We start from the raw sequence: 21,282 nt of genomic DNA, 5'->3' as shown, positions 1-21,282 counted from the left end.
ATATGGCTAGGATGCACCTGTATGACGGGTAGGCCTGGAGTTCTTCTGGGACCCTAGTGACGCCCCTCTCCCACAGTTGCCCCCTATGTCTGCTTAGGTGATTTAGGTGAGACAGCCAACCTATAAATAACTGTCCTGCCGTTGGTTTGAAGTAATGCTTGGAGCCCAATACTTCCTCGGCGTTCTGGCCACCGGCTACGCGTCTCAGTAGGATGTTGCCTCGATCTTACGGCACGACTCCTACTGGTGTTATCTCCTTTTTGCTATAATCTCGTTTCTCACTCTTCACAATAAACCTCGCTTCTTGTCCTTTCTTGAGATACCGCCGCGATGTAGTGCAGGCGCGGTTCCTTAACGTTCTGTCTTGTTCGCTAGGCCTCTGTCAGGATCCCACCCCTGACAGGGACCCCCCTGAATCTTCCCCTGCAACACCCTCTGCCACAGGATGTTGCCTGGTTCCAACCCAGTCAGCTTCTGTCTAACTTTCTATCCAACCCCCAGTTTTACCAGATTGTGAGGAGTGGCCTAATACTTAGTACCCTTTGCTCCCCCTGGAGGCCAGACTATGAAATGTATTGGTGTCTGTGATACCTGATCAGGTGAACTCCTAAAGTGCCATCAGACGTACCATCACTCCCCTTAGCGGCGGAGCATCAGTACTGCAATGACCAGGACTCTGGGGCGCTGCAAATTCATTGAGAGCTGTAGTAAAATGGGGTCACTTATGTGGGGTTCTGGTGTTCTGGCACCTGATGGGCGTTCCCAGTGGGTCATGGCACCTGCAAACCATAACCGTAAAATCTGGCGCTCCTTGCCTTCTGAGGTGTGCACTGTGCCTGAAAAATATTTCACAACTACATGTAGGGTTTTGGCGCACTCAGGAAAAAATGGACCTCAGTTTGTTGTAAAAAAAAAATTCCTATTAGCCCTTAGAAAAATTCAAAACTTGGGGCTGAAACAACATTTTCGTGAGGAAAATGAGATTTTATTATTTTCATAGCTCAAAGTTATAAACTTCTATGAAGGACCTGGGGTTTCAAGGTGCTCACCATGCATCTAAATACATTCTTTGAGGCGTCCAGTTTAAAAAATTTGGTCACTTATCAGGGATTTTCACTGTTTAGGCACATCAGAGGCTCTCCAAATGCGACATGGCATCTGTGCCAGCAAATTTTGCATTAATAAAGTGAAATGGCGCTCTTTCCCTTCCGAGCTCTGCCATGCGCCCAAACAGTGGCTTTCTCCCTCATACGGGGTATCGGCGTACTCGGGAGAAGTTGGACAACAAATTGTATGGTGATATTTCTCCTGTTACCCTTATAAAAATGCAATATTTTGTGCTAAAAAAATATTTGTGGGGAAAATTAGATTTTTTTAATTCTTATGGCTCAACGCTATAAACTTCTGTGAAGCATCTGAGGGTTCAATATGCTCACCACAAATCTAGATCAGTTCGCCAATTGTGCCAGCAAATTTTGCATTCAAAAAGTCAAATGACGCTCCTTCCCTTCCGAACTCTGCTGTGCGCCCAAACAGTGGTTTCTGTGTCATATGGGGTATTGGCATGCTCAGGAGAAATTACACAACAAATTTTGTGGTCCATTTTTTCCTGATACCCTTGTCAAAATATAAAAAAATGGATCTGAAGTTAATTTTTTGTGAAAAAAATTTAAATGTTAATTTTTTTTTTCAAAAAATTCCTGTGAAGCACCTGAAGGGTTAACAAACTTCTTGAATGTGGTTTTGAGCACCTTGAGGGGTGCAGTTTTTAGAATAGTGTCTTCTGCCATTGACCCCGCAAAGTGACTTCAAATGTGAGGTGGTCCCTAAAAAATGGTTTTGTAAATTTTGCTGAAAAAAATGAAAAATCGGCAGTCAACTTTTAACCCTTTTAACTTCCTAGCAAAAAACATTTTGGTTCCAAAATTGTGCTTATGTAAAGTAGACATGTGGGAAATATTATTTATTAACTATTTTGTCTGAGAATAGCTCTGTGATTTAAGAGCATGAAAATTCAAAGTTGAAAATTGTAAAATTTTCGCCAAATTTTTTTTTTTTTCACAAATAAATGCAAGTCATGTCAAATAAATTTTACCACTATCATGAAGTACAATATGTCACGAAAAAACAGTCTCAGAATCACTGGGATCCGTTGAAGTATCCCAGAGTTATTATCTCATAAATAGACAGTGGTCAGAATTGTAAAATTGGCTCGGTCATTAACGTGCAAACCACCCTCGGGGGTAAAGGGGTTAAAATAACAAGTGTTAAAATGTTTCAGCTTTAACATTGCCCAATACATCAGTCATACTTGGATGACATTTAACTCTTTTCCGTATCTTATTTGTCATCTTTGCTGTGTATTGGGACAAAATGAGGATTCCATTATTAGAAAATTGGGGATTTAATGATGGCTGTATTGGATTACAGGAAGCTTAGATCAAGCATGGTAGCAACTCTATACAATCTTGATGAAAAGTTAAGAGACTGAAACAAATCTTTGGTTTTTACAAAGTTTGCGGTTTCAGTGTTTTTTCAACTTTTAGGCCATGTGCACACGTTCAGGATTTTTAGCGTTTTTTTCGCGTTTTTTCGCTATAAAAACGTGATAAAAACGCGAAAAAAACGCTAACCTATGCCTCCTATTATTTACAAGGTATTCCGCATTTTTTGTGCAAATGTTGCGATTTTTTCCGCGAAAAAATCGCATAGCGGAAAAAAAAGCAACATGTTCATTAAAAATGCGGAATTGCAGGGATTCCGCACACCTAGGGGTCCATTGATCTGCTTACTTCCCGCACGGGGCTGTGCCCACCATGCGGGAAGTAAGCAGATTATGTGCGGTTGGTACCCAGGGTGGAGGAGAGGAGACTCTCCTCCACGCACTGGGCACCATATAACTGGTCAAAAAATAAGAAATAAAATAAAAAATAGTCCTATACTCACCCTCGATGTCCCGCGCAGTGTTCCCGCCTCACCGCTGCACGCTGCCGTTCGGTTCCTGTAGCTGATGTGCGGCGAAGGACCTCGCCGATGACGTCACTGTCCTGTGATTGGTCGTGAGCGGTCATGTGACCGCTCACGTGACCGTGACGTCACGGAAGGTCCTGCGCGCACACACCAGCTATAGGAAGACGAACGGACGCCGCTTATGAGATGTCTGGGTGAGTATAAGCATTTTTTTATTTTTTTTATTATTTTTAAACATTCTATCTTTTACTATAGATGCTGCATAAGCTGCATCTATAGTAAAAAGTTGGTCACACTTGTCAAACAGTATGTTTGACAAGTGTGACCAACTTGTCAGTCAGTTTTCCAAGCGATGCTACAGATCGCTTGGAAAACTTTAGCATTCTGCAAGCTAATTACGCTTGCAGAATGCTAAAAAAACGCGAAAAAAACGGGAAAAAAACGCAAAAAAAAAATGCGGATTTCTTGCAGAAAATTTCCGGTTTTCTTCAGGAAATTTCTGCAAGAAATCCTGAACGTGTGCACATACCCTAAGTCATAGGTTTCTATAGTTACTGAAGTATTTAAACTTTTATTGACAAATGCATCAAGTTGGTGCAAAGACTCAATATTTACAGAGTTGACCCTTATCTTTCCAGACTTCTGTGATTTGCCCTGGCAGCTAGATATCAGATTCTGGGCCAAATCCTGACTGATCACAACTCATTCTTGTCTAATCAGTGCTTGTACTTTATCACAATGTCTGTGCTTGTTTGTCCACATGCTTTTTGAGGATTAACCACAAATTCTCAATGCGTTTGAAATCTGGAGAGTTTCAATATTTCAATATTTTGCTCACCAATCCACTTGGTTGTAATTTTTGCCTCTTGACATGGTCTCCCGAATACTGGAATATGGATTGTTCAGCACCAAATTTCTATTGGATTTTTGGGACAAGTTGCTCTTGAAGGATGTGTAAAACCCATTCTTTATTCATAGCAGTGTTATTAGACAAAATTGTGAGTGAGCCCACTGTGTAGATGAAAAGCAAATCCACACATGAATGGTCTTCAGATGCTTTATCATTGCCTTGACACAGGACCCATGATGTCACTTACCTTTTCTTCTACAATTATTTTTCTAGATGTCCCATACAGTCTGAATCAGACTTCAGAGAAAATTACTATACCCAAGACCTCTGCAGTCCAATCCCTGCACTTGCTGCAGAATGTCTGTCTGTCCTTGATATTTTTCTTGGAGACAAGTGGTTTCTTTGCTGCCCATCCTGACACCAGGCCAGCCTCCAAAAGTCTTTGCCTCAATTTGCATGCGGATGCAGACATTTTCCTACTACCAGGTCCATTCCTAAGTAAACTTGGCACTGTTGTTAAGCCAATCCAGTAGCTGAATCCTCTTTAGTAGACAGTCCTGGCACTTGTTGACCAAAACACTCTTTGAAGTTCCAATCCTAATCCAGTAAATGGTTGTTTTAGGGGCAATCTTACAAGCAGCAATGTCCTTGCCTGTAAAGAGCTTTTGCTGCAGAGCAATGAGGACTGCACATGTTTCTTTTGAGGTAAACTTGTTTAATAGAATAAAATAATAGTTTCAATTATCAGACCCTTTTTAAAGCAACAAGTTTGCTTTTATAATTCAATCAATATGACAGAGTGATGTAAAATGCTTTTTCCACCTTTAAAATGGAACTTTCACCAAGTTTTTCATGACTAACTGAACATAGGATGAAATAGTGGCCACAGAGCAGAATAAAACACTTTTGTTCATTTTTAATTTTACCTATCCATGACGGATACATTAGCAATCAAAACACTTGGCACCTAATGAGTTAACTTTAGTTAAGTTCAAGTAGGTCTTATTGCATACTTTTCACTGGGGGCATGTGTTTCTTCTCCCTGAATGAGTTGATATCTGATAACACCAACTAGGACTTAACAAAAGTAAAATGGGTGATCGAAGTTAACATTTACTTTAATTCTAAATGTCTGTCTTTTTAATGTCATAATTAGTGTTGAGCGATACCGTCCGATACTTGAAAGTATCGGTATCGGAAAGTATCGGCCGATACCGGCAAAGTATCGGATCTAATCCGATACCGATACCCGATACCAATACAAGTCAATGGGACTCAAGTATCGGACGGTATCCCTGATGGTTCCCAGGGTCTGAAGGAGAGGAAACTCTCCTTCAGGCCCTGGGATCCATATTAATGTGTAAAAGAAAGAATTAAAATAAAAAATATTGCTATACTCACCTCCGACGCAGCCTGGACCTCACCGAGGGAACCGGCAGCGTTCTTTGCTTAAAATGCGCGCGTTTACTTCCTTCCGTGACGTCACGGCTTGTGATTGGTCGCGTGCCGCCCATGTGGCCGCGACGCGACCAATCACAGCAAGCCGTGACGTAATTTTCAGGTCCTGAATGCAGAATTAGGCATTCAGGACCTGAAATTACGTCACGGCTTGCTGTAATTGGTCGCGTCGCGGTCACATGGGCGGCACGCAACCAATCACAAGCCGTGACGTAATTTTAATATGCGCGCGTTTCCTGCCTCCCGTGACATCACGGCTTCTGATTGGTCGCGTCGCCCATGTGACCGCGACGCGACCAATCACAAGCCGGAACGTAATTTTAAAATCCTGAATGCCTAGAATTAGGCATTGAGGACCTGAAAATTATGTCACGGCTTGCTGTGATTGGTCGCGTCGCGGCCACATGGGCGGCACGCGACCAATCACAAGCCGTGACGTCATGGAAGGAAGTAAACGCACGCATTTTAAGCAAAGAACGCTGCCGGTTCCCTCGGTGAGGTCCAGGCTGCGTCGGAGAGGTGAGTATAGCAATATTTTTTATTTTAATTCTTTCTTTTACACATTAATGTTGTTTCGATACCGATACCCGATACCACAAAAGTATCGGATCTCGGTATCGGAATTCCGATACCCGCAAGTATCGGCCGATACCCGATACTTGCGGTATCGGAATGCTCAACACTAGTCATAATCTAATCGCTTTTCTTATATACTTTGATTAAAAAGGACCTACCGTTCCCATTCTACTCTATTTTTTCTTACTACTTCCTGTTGGATTTATTTTTTAAATATTTAAAAACCCATTTATCATTTTTCCTTTACCCTTAATGTATACTTGCTACTCTGTGTTGTTATATTGCATAAAATCCCAATGAAATACATTTAAGTCTGTGGGTGTAATGTGAAAAAATGTGGAAATGTTCACAGGTTATGCATACTTTTTCAAAGCACTGTACCAGTGCATCTTTACATACCTGTAAATTAAATTCTTAGATATTTACCGTACTTCCTATAACCTTACTAAAAATGATGAAACACAATTACAATAATTTTATTTTAAATGCACTTAAAAATAAACATTACAATTCACCAAATAACACTATGCATAGTGTAGCAAATATAAGTAGGACTGGGTTAAATGCTAACACTGCAGGTCTTGATTTGATGCACCTAGTTAGCTTTAACTAAGAAGCAGGGCCTGTGCTCACCAGTGATGTCAGTCTGCTGGATGTTGAGCAGAGTCGAGTGTGCTGCTGGTGAGTGACCAACAAGTAGCAGCAGCGGATAGAAATTATATTAAATTAAAACATAACTTTTAATGAGTTATTTTTATAAAATGTTATTATACACACATACAAGTGAAGTGCTAGGTGCAAAAAAAATGTGAAAAAAATGTGACAGTAAAAAAATATATACAAAGGATATACCACCAAATACATATAGAAACTGTTTCCCTTATTATTAGGGTGTTTCTATATAATTATATTATCGCTCTTTACTTCTGAGTCGGACACGTAACCATCCATCTTCAGTAATGTACACTCAATATACTAGGTATATGATTTATAATCAAGAGACGTGTCCGATAATGACAAAATAATTAGCTATACATTAATGCTTATGCCATATTAGACATGTACTCAATACGCCATAATGGTCGGGATTATCAAACCCAAAACACCTCTATATGGTCAACATAATACTGTATAGGACTAATCACATATCCAACTTGGATCTATATTATGTGATACCTTATATGGCATTACAAACAATATTTTTAGTGGTATATGGTAGACCTGCTCATCCTATACAACTCTTTGTGAGATGCCCCATGAATCGCAACCCATTACCGCAGTCTTGTATCACTCACTATCTATTTTGATTACATCGATGCCAATATAGCTATGACATAGGTTCAGATAGTGACTTAGATATGCGTTATAAAGACCATGTATACTCATCTGGGTCCACAGGAAGATTCTCTGAGAAACCCTCTAGTTGAAACATGGTCGTCCCCGGCATTTTCCATTATCATGTTTGTTATCCGGTTCTTTTTTATAAAAAGCCTAATGTCCTGACATTACTCCCTCCTTAGAAGCGGCCTCAGGACGATCCTGGACCTGATTTCTCAGGTAATCTCTGATGAAAACGAGAAATCTTCTGTTGGGCATTGATGTTTTCCACAGGTTCCCAAGAGTCTTCCTCAGGGGGATATCCCTGCCATCTTATCTGATATTGGAGCCGATTCCTGCGAATCCCGGAATCAATAATTTCCTCCACCACGAATTGTTCTTGCCCATCAATCACCACAGGCTGCGGAGGTGGCACAACACGTCCCTGGAAGGTATTAGGAGATACAGGTACAGGCTTTAGTAAAAATACATGAAAAACTGGGTGTACCTTCATTGTCCTAGGCAGCTTCAGCCGGCAGGCCACAGAGCTCACAATACCGTTGATCTTGAAAGGGCCAATTAATTTCTGTCCAAGTTTTTGTGAAGGAACGTTTAACTTCAGATTCTTAGTTGCTAACCACACGGAATCTCCTACCTTGAACATGGGTGCAGGTTTACGGAATCTATCAGCCGATCTCTTATAACGTTCTTGAGCTGTGGTCACGGATTCCTTCAGAACCTCCAGATTCTGTTTCATCGCAGTCAGCCTTTCCTCCACTGCCGGAACCAGAGAATTAATTGGAGACCTAGGTAAAATACACGGATGATAACCCAGATTGGCAAAGAAAGGTGTAAATTTAGTGGCGGCTCTCTGAGAATTATTATATGAAAATATAATTGTTCCAGCGTCTGGTTGGTATGCTCAGTCTGACCATTTGTCTGGGGATGGTAAGAAGAAGAGAGACAGACATTAATATTGAGTGCAGAGCAAAACCACTTCCAGAATCTTGAAGTGAACTGTACTCCACGGTCAGAGATGATCTCATCCGGAACCCCGTGCAACCGAAAGACATTCTGTATAATCAAGTTCACTGTATCTTTAGCTGAGGGGAGGCCGGTGCATGGAACAAAATGAGCAGCTTTAGTCAGGTGATCAAATACCACCATGATTGTATTCATGCCCCCCGATGTAGGCAGCTCCACAATAAAGTCCATTGATATAGACCCCAAAGGGCGGGACGGAACAGGTAATGGTTGTAGAAGACCCGTACGTGCCACATGAGGAGTCTTGTAACGGGCACATACCTCGCAAGAGAGAACATAGTCCTTGGTATCCTTCAGGCAAGTTGGCCACCAGAAGAATCGGCTCAGGAACTCTTGTGTCTTCTGTACCCCCCTGTGACCAGCCAACTTGGAGTCATGTACCAACTTGAGGATCTGCAGACGGACGACCTCTGGGACGTAGATACATCGATCTCTTAACCACATGCCACCCTTAAAGACGAGATTAATATCCACAGGTGGGTTGGCCAGAAATACATCACCTTCATAGGCCTCCCTGCACTCCTTCCACAAGTCCTGATCGTGGATAACTCCGATGAAATTGGCATCAGATAGAATGGTCTTGGACGGGGCTCCAGGTACGGAATCCGCAGCATGGATTCGGGATAAAGCATCAGCCTTCCCATTACGAGAACCTGGACGGTACGAGATAACAAAGTTAAATTGATTTAAAAATAAGTTCCAACGAGCCTGATGAGGAGAAAGACATCTAGCGGATCTAAGGAACTCTAGATTGCGATGGTCAATTAGCACTATGATCTGTTGTGCAGCTCCTTGCAGATGATGCCTCCATTCTTTAAAAGCCGCAATAATAGCCAGCAATTCCTTGTCTCCCACGTCGTAATTCTTCTCTGCCGAGGTTAGTCTACGGGAAAAGAAAGCACAAGGATGTAGCAGACCCTTCTCTCTAGTTCTTTGGGAAAGAATAGCCCCCAAAGCATTATCAGAAGCGTCCACCTCCACAATGAAAGGAAGTGTTGGATCTGGGTGTATCAACAGCGGTACTGATGTGAAACAGACTTTAAGCCGATCAAAAGCTTCTTGAGCCTGTGATGACCACTTAAAGGTCTTTTCCTTCTTTGTCAAGGAAGTAATGGGACGGACAATATCAGAAAAATTTCGAATGAAGCGTCTGTAGAAATTTGCAAAACCAATAAAACGTTGGACCTCCTTAACGTTCTTGGGTACCGGCCAGTCAACGATAGCCTGAATCTTACCAGATTCCATGTTCAACCTCTGGGGAGAGATGATATAACCTAAGAACTGTATCTCAGAACGATGGAACTCGCATTTCTCCGGCTTAATATACAGATGGTTCTCTTTCAGACGTCTTAAAACAGTCTTGACATGTTCTTCATGTTCCTGTAGAGAGTCAGAAAAGATTAGTATATCGTCCAAATAGATCACTACAAACTGGTCCAACAAAGCTCTGAAAATGTCATTAGCAAGGTGTTGAAATGTTGCAGGGGCGTTACAAAGAGATTCAAAGTGTCCATACCGGCATCTGAATGCTGTCTTCCACTCATCCCCTGGACGAATACGCACCAAATTATAAGCCCCACAAAGATCCAGTTTAGAGAACACCTTAGCATGGCGGACTCTTTCCAGTAATTCGGGAATCAGAGGGTATCGGTTTCGTACGGTTACCTTATTGAGTTCTCGATGGTCAACACAGGGTCTCAGGGTCCCATCCTTCTTCTTTACAAAAAAGATAGGTGCCCCTGCTGGTGAGGAAGAAGGATGTATGAAGTCTTTGGACAGATTTTGATCAATATATTCTTTTAAGGCTTGAAGCTCAGGTGCCGCCAAAGGGTATACGTTACCAAAAGGAATTTCTGCCCCGGGAAGCAGCTCAATGGGACAGTCATAATGCCTGTGTGGAGGAAGCTGATCTGCATTCTTCTTGTCACAGATGTCAGAGAACTCTTTATAAGCTGGAGGTAAAGAAAATACCTGTACATGTGGTTCCGTAGCCGTGGACTCAGGGACAGCTTCTGTTAACGCTGAGTTGCTCCTTGTTGGGAAGATAATCTCCTTGGTCTCCCAGTTGATAATTGGGTTCTGAGAACGCAACCAAGGAATGCCTAGAATCACAGGAAAATGAGGAGAAGAAATTAGCAAGAAAGAAAGTTGCTCCTGATGCTTAGGCTCCAACAAAATTTCAAGGGGTATGGTCTCCTGATCCACAGGCCCAGAGATTAAAGGTGACCCATCCACTGTTTCCATGGTAATTGGAGAGGCTCTTTGCTGAATTTTAATACCATGTTCCTTGGCAAATGCGATATCCATGAAATTGCCACCTGCACCAGAGTCAATCATAGCTGAACTGGAAATCCACTGTCCTGAACACAGGATCTTAATAGGGAGAGAACAGTGAGAGTTCTTTTCCTTCAGCTCCTTGGGGGTGAAGTCATAGAAAGTGAATGGAATACAGCATTTAAAGGCAGGCTACATTCAGAGATGTCAGATTCATCATCACAGTTGTCATACTCCCCTATTGCTGCTAGCACCTTGTTAGGCCGTCTAGGACACTTAGGACAATTGATCAAGAAGTGGTCAGACTGCCGCAGTAGAAACATAGACTTTCACACAGGCGATGCTCCCGGCGCTCATTGATCTCGCGCCTCTGAACGGAATCAATTTGCATGGGCACCTCCTCCACCTCCCGAGAGGTTATACCTGCAGGCTCTTTGGAAGGAAGGGAAAAGTTAGAAACACGGTTATCTGCAGCAAATTTCTCCTGCCTATGCTCAGTAAGGCGAATGTCTATGCGCACACAATGCTGTATAAATGTCTCTAGCTCGTGTGGTGACTCAGAGCGGGCTAGTTCATCTTTTACAATACTAGACAGACCCCTTTTAAAAATAGGCAATTGTGCATAACTGTCCCAATTGGTATCTACCGCCAATCTCCTGAATTCAGTGGCATACTCAATAACAGAACGTTTAGCCTGGCGTAAAGACAACAAAGCAGATTCAGCGGTTGCACGGCGATTAGGGTAATCAAACATTAATGCCATAGCGGCCAAGAAATCATCCAAGTCATTTAACCGTGGGTCACGAGACTCAATCATCGGATTCGCCCAGGCGAGCGCTCGTGAGGTCAGTAGCATTATTACACACAATACTTTGGATCTATCAGTAGGAAAATGGTCAGCATGCACATCAAAATATAGCATACATTGATTCACAAAGCCACGAAATTTGTCGCGATCACCATTAAATCTGAATGGGGGCAACTTAGGTGGACCAGCTGGTGGCGGTTGCCCAGAGGGTAAAGTCACTTGTGCAGCTATTTGCGTGCTTATGTCCTGAAAAGCCCGTCCATACTGGGACTCTATGCCAGCAAGTTTGTTTTCCTGGGCTGCCATGCGGTTGCTCAAGTCCTGCAACGTTTGTCCAAACACTTGTTGATTGTGTTCAAAGCTTCCAAACTTCTTTTGCAGACCTTCCACATCTTTCTGCAGTGATCTAATTATGGAAAACACCTGTTCTAATTTGCTTTCTGCAGTCATTGTTCCAGCAGTCTCCTTTTTTTTTTTTAGGCTAGAGTATCCTGTAATAATTATAGGGGATAACTCAGGAGACTGTTTGCGTGGAACAAGACAACTACAGGACACAGTTTTATAAGTGGTAAAGTCTATATTATCACACGGTGATTCAAACAGGTGCAGAGAGAAACTCAAGTCCACAACACTTGGTGCAAATAATAAACACAGCTTAGCAGTCTATAGGAAACTTCAGAGGAAAATGCAATCAAGCAGAAAGTCTATGAAGCACAGTTATTCTTGAGGATACTTGACACGAATAAATCCTTGTCTTAGTCCAGGCACAGATAGATATGCTTATTAGGCAGTTCAAATCATATCTTAGCTCAACCAGGGAGGCCTGGTTAATAGTCTCAGGTTATTGCAAAGCAGCAACAGCTTACATGACCAGCAAATGCAGATGAAAGTAAACACGAGCAGCAGATGAAGGAGGATTACTGGAAACTTGCGTATGCAGCAGGAACTCAGAGCAGAGTAGCAGGATCACCACACAGGTTCACAGGAGCAGGTGTATAGCCAGAGAGTATTCAGAGGTCAGGAGCTGGATGCAAGGCACAATACTCTAGCACAGACTGAAGGCTGGGGTGGCGTTTTATAGCAGGAGACACAGTGCACATGAGGCCAAAGACGCCATCTTGAAAAAGGGCAGTAATGCACAAAAGGTAAAAAATGTTCAGAGTCCTGACACCCTGTAATTGTAACAACCCGTACAATTCAGTGACCAGATTATTTTCGATAATCAGTAAATGGTGTAACAAAAAGTGTGATTTTTTTTTTTTCATTTAAAACCCATAAAAAATGTAATAAAGATGTAATGCTTAGGCTGTGTTCACACATAGCATACATGCTGCATTTTTTTCTGCAGCTTCTTGTCTGCACATTTTCTGCAGGTCTGCAGAACACTACATTTCGGCTACACGTTGCGGATTGGGGTGCAGAATTTTCCGCACAAAATCCGCATCTCCTGGCAGAAACCGCAGGTGCCGATTTGCCACGGATTTTGTGCGGTTTTGATGCGGAATTGATGCGGATTTTGTGCGGATTTTCTGCGGTTTTTATCCCTGCGGATTTCTATTATGGAAGGGGTCAGAAACGCTGCAGTTCCACACAAAAGAAGTAGCATGCTACTTCTTTTGTTCCGCAGCGGTTTTCATGCGGATTTTTCCGCACCATTAGCACAGCTTTTTTTTTTCCAATTGATTTACATTGTACTGTAAATCACTGTGCGGAACTGCAGCGTTTCTGCACGGAAAAATCAGCTGTGGATCCGCACAAATTCCGCATCGTGTGCACACAGCCTTAGGCTATGTTAACACGGTGTATTTTTGCTACTTTTTTTTTGTGCCAATTACATGTGTCATTTGTCTACAGTACATGTTTTATAAAGTTATTTTTATTCTCCAAACATGCAGCAAAACCTTTGTGCAATGTTTTTGCACTTTCTTATTGTTTTCTATGGGTAAAAAAAAGCTGAAAAAAATGCTGAAAGAATTGTCCTTCTGCAGATTTAAAAAAAGAAGCAGCGACCAAAATCAGTCTGGAAAAAAATGTGTGCATGAGATTTCTAAAATCACATTGCTGCTTCTGTAAATGACGGCTTCTTCTCTGCAGAAAAAAATGCAGCAACAAAATGCTGTATGTGAACATAGCCTTAAGGGTATGTGCACACGTCCGGATTTCTTGCAGAAATTTCCTGAAGAAAACCGGAAATTTTCTGCAAGAAATCCGCATTTTTTTTTTGCGTTTTTTCCCGTTTTTTTAGCATTCTGCAAGCATAATTAGCTTGCAGAATGCTAAAGTTTTCCAAGCGATCTGTAGCATCGCTTGGAAAACTGACTGACAAGTTGGTCACACTTGTCAAACATACTGTTTGACAAGTGTGACCAACTTGTTACTGTAGATGCTGCTTATGCAGCATCTATAGTAAAAGATAGAATGTTTAAAAATAATAAAAAAAATAAAAAATGGTTATACTCACCCAGACGATCTCCTCAGCGGCGTCCGTTCCTATAGATGCCGGTGTGGTTCAGGACCTGTGATGACGTCGCGGTTGTGATTGATCGCGTGAGTCACATGAGCGGTCACGCGACCAATCACAAGACAGTGACGTCATCACAGGTCCTGAACCACACCATCTATAGGAACCGAAGAGAGAGCATGCACCGGAGAGGCCGGAACACTTCGGGGGCCATCAGAGGGTGAGTATAGGACTATTTTTTATTTTAATTCTTTTTTTTTGACCAATTATATGGTGCCCAGTCCGTGGAGGAGAGTCTCCTCTCCTCCACCCTGGGTACCAACCGCACATAATCTGCTTACTTCCCGCATGGTGTGCACAGCCCCGTGCGGGAAGTAAGCAGAACAATGCACTCCTAGGTGTGCAGAATCCCCGCAATTCCGCATTTTTAATGAACATGTTGCTTTTTTTTCCGCGATGCGATTTTTTTCGCGGAAAAAATCGCAACATTTGCACAAAAAATGCGGAATACCCTGTAAATAATAGGAGGCATATGTAAGCGTTTTTTTCACGTTTTTATAGCAAAAAAAACGCGAAAAAAACACGAAAAATCCTGAACGTGTGCACATGGCCTTACATGGATGATTTTATTTTCTAACCCGATTGGCTTTACTTGAACCAAGGGCCACTTATAAGGTCTATGTTATCAAAGATTCCAAGTGCTGATAAGATATCAGCCTTCTTTAATAAGGCAGGGAATAGATACCATAGCAGCCAGATAGTGCACCATTTGGGGATAAGTGATCTCTTAATTAAGATGCTAAGCTTCCAGAGAAAAAAAAACTACACAGTATAGAAACAGCAAGTGAAATAAAGCCACTAAGCACATAAGATAAAAAATAGAAGATGAAGAGAGTGTGAAAGACACAGAAGATGCCTTCGCTCTCCGGCAATTTCTTATTAACTCTGAATCTGACAGTCTAATTACCTTAGGAGCCTCGTGCTCTGAATAAATAAATATGCAAGTGACTTCTCTGAATGGGGAGATGGGAGATTAACCACCCCGACAGGCAGACAGGGAGAACAGTTTATTCTCAGATTGCATCTGCACAGTGTTATAATATCTTCTCCCACTTAATGAGCTGCCTTCAATGTACACAAGTTTCTGGGTTGAACTGATTTTTACTTTAAAAAGTTTATAGCTCATCAGAAAACTTCATTTCTGGAATCTTTAGCTGCCAAGTATATCTCGTCCTATCAATAATTATTAACCCTGGCAACCAAACTATTATCATAAGCGGTTTCTATAATTAAGAGTTATACTGTATATGACCAACATTTTCGGTTTATAAAGTAATATAATATATCATCTTTTCAATTCTGCTCATTAATAACTTGTCAACAGACACACTAACAGCTTAAGCCCCAATACACTTTAGATAGCTGTCAGCTAAGGAGTGTTTGGCTGATCATTCAGCCAGCAGCTATCTTGCCCAATTGTCCCATTCAAAGCTGCAATCGCTCTTCTGAGAAAGCCACTGCCAGACATCTTTGGCAGTGTCTTATCTCTTAGAGAACAAAGGGATCAGCAGTCCAAAATCATACATGCAAAATCCTTATCTCCTCTGAAAATCTCCTCTTGTTGGAAGCCCCTATATATGCAAGGCTACATTCACACATCCATATGACACGTCGTTGTGCTGTCCATTTATTTCACAGACAGCAAACTGCTCCATAGAGTTTCATTAAGGCCGGGGTCACACTAGCATATAAAACGGACTAGTGCTATGCGAGAAAACATCCATAGCACTCAGACTAGTGTTAATCTATGGGGCAGCTCCCATCACCGTTTTTTTCTCGGGCGTATTCTGTGTGCAAGAGAAATCACAGCATGCTGGGATTGTACACGTATATAGCCTGAGTCTCGCCAATGCAAGCCTATGGGTGCGAGAAAATCTCGGACACCACACGGACCATCCGTGTGACTTGCGCGAAATACGCACACATTTTCCTCATTTAAGCCCATTGAGCCATTAAATTCATTGGGGAAAAGCAGTGAGAAATGTAAAGCCATATGCATATTAAACAGATACAAAGGTGCTAGGAAATTGCATCATCGCATTGCAAACGCATTACACGCGGATAACCATATGGAGAACATTTGTGCGACGACTTTTCAGACGTTAAGTGTGACCCTGGCCTAAGTATCGGAGTATTGTCATCAAGCCCTCCGATAAAGGGGGAAATATTGTTGCTATGAATCATTCGGATTATCATGATATGTGTGAAAGGATTTTGAATAATCAGGAGTCATATGAACGTTTACCCAGTAATCCGACACCGGATTTTATTAAGGCTTTGACGGTGATTCTGGATGAGGGACTCGCTAGATCAGTCATTGATAAAAACAAATATGATTATTTAAATCCAGGATATCCGGTCATGGCAACATTCTATTGTCTCCCAAAGGTTCATAAGGGTCTATTGCCAGTTAAAGGGAGACCAATAGTGTCGGGCATCGATAACATCTGTCACCATATTGGGATCTATTTGGATGATATTCTTAAGCGTTTGTCACTGCTCTAAACTCATATACCAGAGACTCAACGGATCTATTGAGAAAATTGGACGGGGTAGTCTTAGAGCCAGACTCTATTCTGTGTAGCATTGATGTGGAGGCTCTTTACTCTATCAATCATGTTGACGGCCTTAATGCAGTTGAATATTTCCTGAAAGGCAGGGGCCAACGATGCTCCAATCATAATGAGTTTGTTATCAAACTACTGGAGTTCTGTCTAACCAAGAATGTCTTTGTGTTTAATGGTACGATATACCACCAGCTCAGGGGTACTGCGATGGGCAATTCTTGTGCACCATCGTATCCTAATTTGCTCCTGGGCTGGTGGGAGGAGACAATTGTGTTTAGTGATCAATTTTCTGAGGAATGCTCAAAGATAACATTCTGGGCACGCTATATCGATGACATGCTGATGATATGGAGGGGTAACGTTCCAGAGCTTGTCAATTTTGTGACCAAACTAAATGACAACCCCATGGGTTTGAGTTTTACCTTTGAATATCAGAAAGAGGAGATTCCTTTTTTAGATATTAATATAAAAAAACACAAGATGGCAGAATTGACACAAAGATATATAGAAAACCCACATCTACAAATGCCCTACTGAGATGGGACAGTTATCATCCAGTCCCTCTGAAGAAGGGGATCCCTAAGGGACAATACATGAGGGTACGTCGTAATTGCTCTTCGGAACATGATTATCAGGAACAGGCGGCAGATCTGCGAGAACGGTTTTTAAATAGAGGTTATCTGGACGGTATCCTCCGAAAAGCCTACAGAGAGACGAGGAGTATGGATAGGGCCCGACTATTAAATCCGATATATAAAAAAGAGGAATCCCCTGCCTGTCGTTTTATTACGACTTACAACTCTGGAGCGACACAGGTCCGATCAATTTTGAATAAACATTGGCCCATTCTGCAGATGGGCGACGACATTGGAGACATGGTGGGATCCCACCCCTTGATCACCTTCCAGAAAGGTCAATCAATAGGAGACAGGGTGGTGAACAGCCACTTCTCTCCTTTAAAAAATGAAACATGGCTTACAAATACGACAAAAGGATGTTATAGATGCAGTGGATGTGTGGGATGTCCTGCTATAGACACTGGTTAGTCTTTTAGAAGTAATGTTACAAACAAGGAATATAACATCTACCATTTCATAAATTGTCGATCTAAGGGAATAATTTACAAAACAACCTGCCCTAGTGGCATGGAGTATATTGGTAAGACCATAAGAGAGTTTAGGAGACGGGTGGGCGAACATTTGAGAGATATCATCCTCAAAAAAGACACGCCTTTGGCAAGATATATGGTCCACAACCATAATGGGGAGACTCTGGGTTTGAGATTTATGGGAATTGATAAGGTAATTGCACCAAAAAGGGGGGGCAACTGGGACAGGAGGGTTCTGCAATGCGAGACAAAATGGATTTATCGTCTAAGGACACAACAACCATGGGGTCTAAATGAGACCCTAACTTTCAGTTGCTTCCTTTGATAGGGACTGTTAGGGAGAGCCGTCGAGGAATGGGGGCGCCATCTTCGTCCATATGGGGTGCCAACCTCCATGGTCAGGCAGTCTCATGAACAGGGAAAATGAATAGGTTGCATTATGGATACTCTCCTGTCATTGAAAACCCCCCTTTCTCTTTTTATATCCCCTCAAGTTTTACTCTTTACCTATATTTTTCCTGCACTGAGTTAGGACATGAATCTAGTGAGGGTCTAACAGGGCCTTATAGGGTCAGCCTTCGTGGAGTTGGGGGCGCCATCTCGTATCTATCCTAGGGTGCCTGCCAACCCCCACTGACCAGGCAGGATTTGAGCAGGAATTAACAGGTTCAGTCAGACTCCCCATCTTATGTGCCAAGGCGGTCAATATATCCCACCCTGTCTACAATGTTTAGGTCCTTCTCCAATGCTCTGTCCTCCTTCTTGATCCCTGACAAGGTATTTGGGATCAAGAATATAAAAATATAATTTCAAACCCTCATGCACCCGAGAGACTTTTGTCTTTTGCTCCAAAATCATAGCCACCAATTGCCCCTATGTTATGAATCCTCCTCCTGATGTGAGGATTGTGAGGATGTAAATTTGATAAATTTTACCCCCCTTTTTCTATAGGTTAAAAAATGCAGGTTTATAATACCTGTTACCTATGGGGGAGAAACGTAGCATAATAGACCCTAATGCGGATCTTTATATTTCATATTTCAAGCATTGTCCCCACGGCGGTTTTGTGTACTATCTGGTAGAGACTGAAGCAATTCATGCGCTTCACGGTGCGTTCCACATGACAAAATACCGGACGTGACGCGCATAGCAGCTGCGCGGCCCTTAGTTACAGTGCGACCGGAAGGAGTATGTGCGCTTCACGGCTGCGTGCCAGCCCGGGATGCACCGGATGTGACGATCCTCCTCTTAGATTCAGCGTCCTATTTAAGATATCCGGACACACGCGGTAAGCCCGCTTTTTTATGGTTAGGTGCGGCGAGTGACCGCACACTCTATCCCCGTTCTTTATCCAACGGCTTCTCCCCTGATGATTAAGCCGGCAGAAACGCGTTGGGAGATGTCTATACGTGGGGATGTTTAGTTTATGGTCTCGGAAGTGATCTGAGTAAGGGGTGATGTATGGAAGATGTAAGGCCTCCCCCTGAAGTAATGGACATCTGTGGACTAATCTAACCGTATCAACTGTGAAAGGAACAAAGACGGGTGAGATCGTTCCTTTATTACTGTATACACCTGGGCATAAGCATACAAATATTGGAGTGATTCTATTATGATTGGTTATGCTTTTCTTTAGGTCCCCTTTGATCGTACTGGGAACAATGGATTGTTTTTGCCTATGGTGATACTGGCAGTGTGCTAACCAATGGGCTATTTTTTACATTTGGGTTGGATTATTGTGTGAACCCTGGTGAATTTCATCCATTTTTATCTCATACATTGTTAAAGATGCATTTCCATATCCCTGTGAAATGTCCAAATGCTGTCCGACAGCACTTTGGTGGTCCATAAAGATCCATTCACACATCTGTGAAAATAACGGGTGAGACCTCTGAAACTCAGCATGTCCTATTCTGAACCAATTCTCAGTGGGTTCACACAGTCTTCAACAGAAATGGTTGAGTAAAAACTAATGTAAGTAACTAGGATAATGCCTGCAAAAACAATCAATCCGTTTCTCTCAGATGTTAAGGGCAGATGCAGATGACCATATGTTCTCCATCCGAGAATAGGTCTGATTATGCTAATCACACTTTTGTTTCAGAGTTTGGTCAGAGTTTGGTCAGAGTGGATGGGTGCGTGCCATCCGATTATCAGAACAAATAGCCTCACCACCACCAGAGCTGCCACTTCACCACCACCAGAGCTACCGCACCTCTGACCTTCTGTCTCTTCCCCAATATCCCATAGAATGTAAGTCAGCAAGGACAGGGTCCTCTCCCCTCTGTACCAGTCTGTCATCGTAAATTTGTTTACTGTAAACGATATCTATAACTCTGTACGTAACCCCTTTCTCGTGTACAGCACCATGGAATTAATGGTGCTACGTAAATAAATAATAATAATAATAATAATAATAATAAATAGTGCATGCTGCAAATTTTTTCTCAGTCTGAGAAATAAATCGGATATGTGCACTGCCTCATTGAATTTTATTGGTCCGATTCCAATCCAATGTTTTGAGGAATTGCATTTGGGCCAAAACTATGGTTGTCTAATACTTACACACATGTGTGAATCTAGCCTTAGACCGTTGACTGCACCCATCGATATTGGCGGGTTCAGCAGACATTAGTTTAATGTATATGGGGGCTTTTAGCCTTTTACAATGTTAAACTACCAATGCACCATCTATTTAGACATATTCAGGACCTGTATAAAAAGTAACACGATGTATTTACAACGTTACTCAACTCTTTAATGTAGACAGATTCCACACATGTACAGTATCATATGCACCATATCATATGAACCATATCCTATGAACCTACCATACAGGACCTGATACATGTGGGTGTTCACTGAGCGGTGAGGCATCTATCTTCAAAAATAAGACTTCCCAGCAACTATCAGCTGGCGCTGAGTAGAGAATAAGAAAATGTTAAGAAAAAGTTCTCAAATGTCTGTGTAAATAAAGAGTGTTCCCACTAGGGTGAGAGTAGAGAAAGAGGCCCTTAGCATTAATCCTCTTACATGGTATTAAAAAGATTTTGTCAATTAAAGGGCTTTTTATATATGGCAATGATTTTACAAAAGAACAATTGTACGAATCTTCATTGTTGATCATTGCCTAGTCATCAAGCAACAAATGAGAAAACTCATCTTTTATGCTAATATAAAATTATCTTTGGTCAGCAGCACGCCCACTTGTGTAAACAAGGGATGAGCTGCCGACGTGAAGGAAGCGAACATTCATGGGATCCCGTCATTGATCTAGTAATGATTGCTCTCTACTTATTTATCTGGATGTATAAAGGATCCTAAGACAATCCACTTGCAAGTGCATTTTAAGGCTCCAAATACCAAGATGACTTATATTTTCCAAGCAGATTGTTTTCATGAGACGATTCCTTTAAATATCTACTTAGACAGTCTTGCTTTGGCCCATTAATGAGCGTTAATCGGATGACTTTATCCAAGTCAATCGGCGTTTATTTACTGGCCTGTTTCCAAAGGTCAATGAATAATGCTAGGAAAAGAACAATTGTTAATACCATCATTCTATCCTCATACAGCATCATAATATTGCGCTAGCATATCACCTGTTTACGTGAGGTGATGTGCTACTGATAACGATAATTTTTATCCTGGCATAATCACCTGAGGAAAAAGCATTTTACTTATTCATCAGGTGACTGCCAGCATGTGTACACAGGCCAATAATCAGGAACAAACATTCTGATAAATAGTAAGTTTATGCACAACTGCAAGCTTCTGGAGGATCCTACA

The 21,282-nt window shown here is 42.0% G+C and overlaps 1 protein-coding gene across 2 annotated transcripts in view; it reads left to right on the top strand.

Annotated features, from left to right (window-relative positions):
* The window catches only part of CDK15 (cyclin dependent kinase 15), a 550,498-nt gene that overhangs the window by 518,529 nt on the left and 10,687 nt on the right, over nucleotides 1-21,282 (top strand). The gene's annotated exons all lie outside the window — the stretch shown is intronic.

The sequence above is a fragment of the Ranitomeya variabilis genome, chromosome 7, assembly GCF_051348905.1.
Source record: "Ranitomeya variabilis isolate aRanVar5 chromosome 7, aRanVar5.hap1, whole genome shotgun sequence".
Lineage (NCBI taxonomy): Eukaryota > Metazoa > Chordata > Amphibia > Anura > Dendrobatidae > Ranitomeya > Ranitomeya variabilis.
This window is presented reverse-complemented; position numbering and strand designations above follow the sequence as displayed.